Below are 8,167 nucleotides of genomic sequence, written 5' to 3'. Positions count from 1 at the left end.
ACCACTCAAAATGTTCCTCTAGACTAGCTCTATCCAACGGTGGGATCAGTCGTGGGACTATTTTGATGAATTCCTGAGAAAAAAATTCACACACGTCAAATAAACCGGGTAAATATTAAAAGTTTGCACGCTCCGCGCTTGGAAATTTCTGGTCTGATTCGGCCGTGTGACCACTCAAAATGTTCCTCTAGACAAGCTCTATCGAACGGTGGGATCAGTCGTGGGACCATTTTGATGAGTTCCTGAGAAAAAAATTCACACACGTCAAATAAACCGGGTAAATATTAAAAGTTTGCACGCTCCGCTCTCGGAAATTTCTGGTCTGATTTGTTCGAGTGACCACTCAAAATGTTCCTCTAGACAAGCTCTATCCAACGGTGGTAACAGTCGTTGGACTATTTTGATGAATTCCAGAGATAGGAGTAGACATAGGTCAAATAATCCGGGTAAATATTAAAAGTTTGCACGCTCCGCGCTCGGAAATTTCTGGTCTGATTCGTCCGAGTGACCACTCAAAATGTTCCTCTAGACTAGCTCTATCCAACGGTGGGATCAGTCGTCGGACTATTTTCATGAATTCCAGAGATAGGAGTAGACATACGTCAAATAAACCGGGTAAATATTAAAAGATTGCACGCTCCGCGCTCGGAAATTTCTGGTCTGATTCGGCCGTGTGACCACTCAAAATGTTCCTCTAGACAAGCTCTATCCAACGGTGGTATCAGTCGTCGGACTATTTTGATGAATTCCAGAGATAGGAGTAGACATACGTCAAATAAACAGGGTAAATATTAAAAGTTTGCACGCTCCGCGCTCGGAAATGTCTGGTCTGATTCGGCCGAGTGACCACTCAAAATGTTCCTCTAGACAAGCTCTATCCAACGGTGGTATCAGTCGTCGGACTATTTTGATGAATTCCAGAGATAGGAGTAGACACACGTCAAATAAACCGGGTAAATATTAAAAGATTGCACGCTCCGCGCTCGGAAATTTCTGGTCTGATTCGGCCGTGTGACCACTCAAAATGTTCCTCTAGACAAGCTCTATCCAACGGTGGTATCAGTCGTCGGACTATTTTGATGAATTCCAGAGATAGGAGTAGACATAGGTCAAATAAACAGGGTAAATATTAAAAGTTTGCACGCTCCGCGCTCGGAAATGTCTGGTCTGATTCGGCCGAGTGACCACTCAAAATGTTCCTCTAGACAAGCTCTATCCAACGGTGGTATCAGTCGTCGGACTATTTTGATGAATTCCAGAGATAGGAGTAGACATACGTCAAATAAACCGGGTAAATATTAAAAGATTGCACGCTCCGCGCTCGGAAATTTCTGGTCTGATTCGGCCGTGTGACCACTCAAAATGTTCCTCTAGACAAGCTCTATCCAACGGTGGTATCAGTCGTCGGACTATTTTGATGAATTCCAGAGATAGGAGTAGACATACGTCAAATAAACCGGGTAAATATTAAAAGAGTGCATGCTCCGCGCTCGGAAATTTCTGGTCTGATTCGGCCGTGTGACCACTCAAAATGTTCCCCTAGAGAAGGTCTGTCCAACGGAGGGATCAGTCGTGGGACTATTTTGATGAATTCCTGAGAAAAAAATTCACACACGTCAAATAAACTGGGTAAATATCAATAGTTTGCACGCTCCGCGCTCGGAAATTTCTGGACTGATTCGGCCGAGTGACCACTCAAAATGTTCCTCTAGACTAGCTCTATCCAACGGTGGGATCAGTCGTGGGACTATTTTGATGAATTCCTGAGAAAAAAATTCACACACGTCAAATAAACCGGGTAAATATTAAAAGTTTGCACGCTCCGCGCTCGGAAATTTCTGGTCCGATTCGGCCGAGTGACCACTCAAAATGTTCCTCTAGACAAGCTCTATCCAACGGTGGGATCAGTCGTGGGACTATTTTGATGAATTCCAGAGATAGGAGTAGACATAGGTCAAATAATCCGGGTAAATATTAAAAGTTTGCACGCTCCGCGCTCGGAAATTTCTGGTCTGATTCGTCCGAGTGACCACTCAAAATGTTCCTCTAGACTAGCTCTATCCAACGGTGGGATCAGTCGTGGGACTATTTTGATGAATTCCAGAGATAGGAGTAGACATAGGTCAAATAATCCGGGTAAATATTAAAAGTTTGCACGCTCCGCGCTCGGAAATTTCTGGACTGATTCGGCCGAGTGACCACTCAAAATGTTCCTCTAGACAAGCTCTATCCAACGGTGGTATCAGTCGTCGGACTATTTTGATGAATTCCAGAGATAGGAGTAGACATACGTCAAATAAACCGGGTAAATATTAAAAGAGTGCATGCTCCGCGCTCGGAAATTTCTGGTCTGATTCGGCCGTGTGACCACTCAAAATGTTCCCCTAGAGAAGGTCTGTCCAACGGAGGGATCAGTCGTGGGACTATTTTGATGAATTCCAGAGATAGGAGTAGACATACGTCAAATAAACCGGGTAAATATTAAAAGAGTGCATGCTCCGCGCTCGGAAATTTCTGGTCTGATTCGGCCGTGTGACCACTCAAAATGTTCCCCTAGAGAAGGTCTGTCCAACGGAGGGATCAGTCGTGGGACTATTTTGATGAATTCCTGAGAAAAAAATTCACACTCGTCAAATAAACTGGGTAAATATCAATAGTTTGCACGCTCCGCGCTCGGAAATTTCTGGACTGATTCGGCCGAGTGACCACTCAAAATGTTCCTCTAGACTAGCTCTATCCAACGGTGGGATCAGTCGTGGGACTATTTTGATGAATTCCTGAGAAAAAAATTCACACACGTCAAATAAACCGGGTAAATATTAAAAGTTTGCACGCTCCGCGCTCGGAAATTTCTGGTCCGATTCGGCCGAGTGACCACTCAAAATGTTCCTCTAGACAAGCTCTATCCAACGGTGGGATCAGTCGTGGGACTATTTTGATGAATTCCTGAGAAAAAAATTCACACACGTCAAATAAACCGGGTAAATATTAAAAGTTTGCACGCTCCGCTCTCGGAAATTTCTGGTCTGATTTGTTCGAGTGACCACTCAAAATGTTCCTCTAGACAAGCTCTATCCAACGGTGGTAACAGTCGTTGGACAATTTTGATGTATTCCAGAGATAGGAGTAGACATAGGTCAAATAATCCGGGTAAATATTAAAAGTTTGCACGCTCCGCGCTCGGAAATTTCTGGTCTGATTCGTCCGAGTGACCACTCAAAATGTTCCTCTAGACTAGCTCTATCCAACGGTGGGATCAGTCGTGGGACTATTTTGATGAATTCCTGAGAAAAAAATTCACACACGTCAAATAAACCGGGTAAATATTAAAAGTTTGCACGCTCCGCTCTCGGAAATTTCTGGTCTGATTCGGCCGTGTGACAACTCAAAATGTTCCTCTAGACAAGCTCTATTCAACGGTGGTATCAGTCGTCGGACTATTTTGATGAATTCCAGAGATAGGAGTAGACATACGTCAAATAAACAGGGTAAATATTAAAAGTTTGCACGCTCCGCGCTCGGAAATGTCTGGTCTGATTCGGCCGAGTGACCACTCAAAATGTTCCTCTAGACTAGCTCTAACCAACGGTGGGATCAGTCGTGGGACTATTTTGATGAATTCCTGAGAAAATAATTCACACACGTCAAATAAACCGGGTAAATATTAAAAGTTTGCACGCTCCGCGCTCGGAAATTTCTGGTCTGATTCGGCCTTGTGACCACTCAAAATGTTCCTCTAGACAAGCTCTATCCAACGGTGGTATTAGTCGTCGGACTATTTTGATGAATTCCAGAGATAGGAGTAGACATACGTCAAATAAACCGGGTAAATATTAAAAGATTGCACGCTCCGCGCTCGGAAATTTCTGGTCTGATTCGGCCGTGTGACCACTCAAAATGTTCCTCTAGACAAGCTCTATCCAACGGTGGTATCAGTCGTCGGACTATTTTGATGAATTCCAGAGATAGGAGTAGACATACGTCAAATAAACCGGGTAAATATTGAAAGATTGCACGCTCCGCGCTCGGAAATTTCTGGTCTGATTCGGCCGTGTGACCACTCAAAATGTTCCTCTAGACAAGCTCTATCCAACAGTGAGATTAGTCGTGGGACCATTTTGATGAGTTCCTGAGAAAAAAATTCACACACGTCAAATAAACCGGGTAAATATTAAAAGTTTGCACGCTCAGCGCTCGGAAATTTCTGGTCCGATTCGGCCGAGTGACCACTCAAAATGTTCCTCTAGACAAGCTCTAACCAACGGTGGCATCAGTCGTGGGACTATTTTGATGAATTCCTGAGAAAAAAATTCACACACGTCAAATAAACCGGGTAAATATTAAAAGTTTGCACGCTCCGCGCTCGGAAATTTCTGGTCTGATTTGTTCGAGTGACCACTCAAAATGTTCCTCTAGACAAGCTCTATCCAACGGTGGTAACAGTCGTTGGACTATTTTGATGAATTCCAGAGATAGGAGTAGACATAGGTCAAATAATCCGGGTAAATATTAAAAGTTTGCACGCTCCGCGCTCGGAAATTTCTGGTCTGATTCGGCCGTGTGACCACTCAAAATGTTCCTCTAGACAAGCTCTATCGAACGGTGGGATCAGTCGTGGGACCATTTTGATGAGTTCCAGAGAAAAAAATTCACACACGTCAAATAAACCGGGTAAATATTAAAAGTTTGCACGCTCCGCGCTCGGAAATTTCTGGTCCGATTCGGCCGAGTGACCATTCAAAATGTTCCTCTAGACAAGCTCTATCCATCGGTGGCATCAGTCGTGGGACCATTTTGATGAGTTCCTGAGAAAAAAATTCACACACGTCAAATAAACCGGGTAAATATTAAAAGTTTGCACGCTCAGCGCTCGGAAATTTCTGGTCCGATTCGGCCGAGTGACCACTCAAAATATTCCTCTAGACAAGCTCTAACCAACGGTGGCATCAGTCGTGGGACTATTTTGATGAATTCCTGAGAAAAAAATTCACACACGTCAAATAAACCGGGTAAATATTAAAAGTTTGCACGCTCCGCGCTCGGAAATTTCTGGTCTGATTCGGCCGTGTGACCACTCAAAATGTTCCTCTAGACAAGCTCTATCCAACGGTGGTATCAGTCGTCGGACTATTTTGATGAATTCCAGAGATAGGAGTAGACATACGTCAAATAAACCGGGTAAATATTAAAAGAGTGCATGCTCCGCGCTCGGAAATTTCTGGTCTGATTCGGCCGTGTGACCACTCAAAATGTTCCCCTAGAGAAGGTCTGTCCAACGGAGGGATCAGTCGTGGGACTATTTTGATGAATTCCTGAGAAAAAAATTCACACACGTCAAATAAACCGGGTAAATATTAAAAGTTTGCACGCTCCGCGCTCGGAAATTTCTGGTCTGATTCGGCCGTGTGACCACTCAAAATGTTCCTCTAGACAAGCTCTATCCAACGGTGGTATCAGTCGTCGGACTATTTTGATGAATTCCAGAGATAGGAGTAGACATACGTCAAATAAACCGGGTAAATATTAAAAGTTTGCACGCTCCGCGCTCGGAAATTTCTGGTCCGATTCGGCCGAGTGACCACTCAAAATGTTCCTCTAGACAAGCTCTATCCAACGGTGGGATTAGTCGTGGGACTATTTTGATGAATTCCTGAGAAAAAAATTCACACACGTCAAATAAACCGGGTAAATATTAAAAGTTTGCACGCTCCGCTCTCGGAAATTTCTGGTCTGATTTGTTCGAGTGACCACTCAAAATGTTCCTCTAGACTAGCTCTATCCAACGGTGGTATCAGTCGTCGGACTATTTTGATGAATTCCAGAGATAGGAGTAGACATATGTCAAATAAACCGGGTAAATATTAAAAGTTTGCACGCTCCGCGCTCGGAAATTTCTGGTCCGATTCGGCCGAGTGACCACTCAAAATGTTCCTCTAGACAAGCTCTATCCAACGGTGGGATCAGTCGTGGGACTATTTTGATGAATTCCTGAGAAAAAAATTCACACACGTCAAATAAACCGGGTAAATATTAAAAGTTTGCACGCTCCGCTCTCGGAAATTTCTGGTCTGATTTGTTCGAGTGACCACTCAAAATGTTCCTCTAGACAAGCTCTATCCAACGGTGGTAACAGTCGTTGGACTATTTTGATGAATTCCAGAGATAGGAGTAGACATAGGTCAAATAATCCGGGTAAATATTAAAAGTTTGCACGCTCCGCGCTCGGAAATTTCTGGTCTGATTCGTCCGAGTGACCACTCAAAATGTTCCTCTAGACTAGCTCTATCCAACGGTGGGATCAGTCGTGGGACTATTTTGATGAATTCCTGAGAAAAAAATTCACACACGTCAAATAAACCGGGTAAATATTAAAAGTTTGCACGCTCCGCTCTCGGAAATTTCTGGTCTGATTCGGCCGTGTGACCACTCAAAATGTTCCTCTAGACAAGCTCTATCCAACGGTGGTATCAGTCGTCGGACTATTTTGATGAATTCCAGAGATAGGAGTAGACATACGTCAAATAAACAGGGTAAATATTAAAAGTTTGCACGCTCCGCGCTCGGAAATGTCTGGTCTGATTCGGCCGAGTGACCACTCAAAATGTTCCTCTAGACTAGCTCTAACCAACGGTGGGATCAGTCGTGGGACTATTTTGATGAATTCCTGAGAAAATAATTCACACACGTCAAATAAACCGGGTAAATATTAAAAGTTTGCACGCTCCGCGCTCGGAAATTTCTGGTCTGATTCGGCCGAGTGACCACTCAAAATATTCCTCTAGACTAGCTCTAACCAACGGTGGGATCAGTCGTGGGACTATTTTGATGAATTCCTGAGAAAATAATTCACACACGTCAAATAAACCGGGTAAATATTAAAAGTTTGCACGCTCCGCGCTCGGAAATTTCTGGTCTGATTCGGCCGTGTGACCACTCAAAATGTTCCCCTAGAGAAGGTCTGTCCAACGGAGGGATCAGTCGTGGGACTATTTTGATGAATTCCTGAGAAAAAAATTCACACACGTCAAATAAACTGGGTAAATATCAATAGTTTGCACGCTCCGCGCTCGGAAATTTCTGGACTGATTCGGCCGAGTGACCACTCAAAATGTTCCTCTAGACTAGCTCTATCCAACGGTGGGATCAGTCGTGGGACTATTTTGATGAATTCCTGAGAAAAAAATTCACACACGTCAAATAAACCGGGTAAATATTAAAAGTTTGCACGCTCCGCGCTCGGAAATTTCTGGTCCGATTCGGCCGAGTGACCACTCAACATGTTCCTCTAGACAAGCTCTATCCAACGGTGGGATCAGTCGTGGGACTATTTTGATGAATTCCTGAGAAAAAAATTCACACACGTCAAATAAACCGGGTAAATATTAAAAGTTTGCACGCTCCGCTCTCGGAAATTTCTGGTCTGATTTGTTCGAGTGACCACTCAAAATGTTCCTCTAGACAAGCTCTATCCAACGGTGGTAACAGTCGTTGGACAATTTTGATGAATTCCAGAGATAGGAGTAGACATAGGTCAAATAATCCGGGTAAATATTAAAAGTTTGCACGCTCCGCTCTCGGAAATTTCTGGTCTGATTCGTCCGAGTGACCACTCAAAATGTTCCTCTAGACTAGCTCTATCCAACGGTGGGATCAGTCGTGGGACTATTTTGATGAATTCCTGAGAAAAAAATTCACACACGTCAAATAAACCGGGTAAATATTAAAAGTTTGCACGCTCCGCTCTCGGAAATTTCTGGTCTGATTCGGCCGTGTGACAACTCAAAATGTTCCTCTAGACAAGCTCTATTCAACGGTGGTATCAGTCGTCGGACTATTTTGATGAATTCCAGAGATAGGAGTAGACATACGTCAAATAAACAGGGTAAATATTAAAAGTTTGCACGCTCCGCGCTCGGAAATGTCTGGTCTGATTCGGCCGAGTGACCACTCAAAATGTTCCTCTAGACTAGCTCTAACCAAAGGTGGGATCAGTCGTGGGACTATTTTGATGAATTCCTGAGAAAATAATTCACACACGTCAAATAAACCGGGTAAATATTAAAAGTTTGCACGCTCCGCGCTCGGAAATTTCTGGTCTGATTCGGCCTTGTGACCACTCAAAATGTTCCTCTAGACAAGCTCTATCCAACGGTGGTATTAGTCGTCG

Source organism: Euwallacea similis, unplaced genomic scaffold, assembly GCF_039881205.1.
Source record: "Euwallacea similis isolate ESF13 unplaced genomic scaffold, ESF131.1 scaffold_42, whole genome shotgun sequence".
Taxonomy (NCBI): domain Eukaryota; kingdom Metazoa; phylum Arthropoda; class Insecta; order Coleoptera; family Curculionidae; genus Euwallacea; species Euwallacea similis.
Note: the sequence above shows the minus strand (reverse complement) of the source record.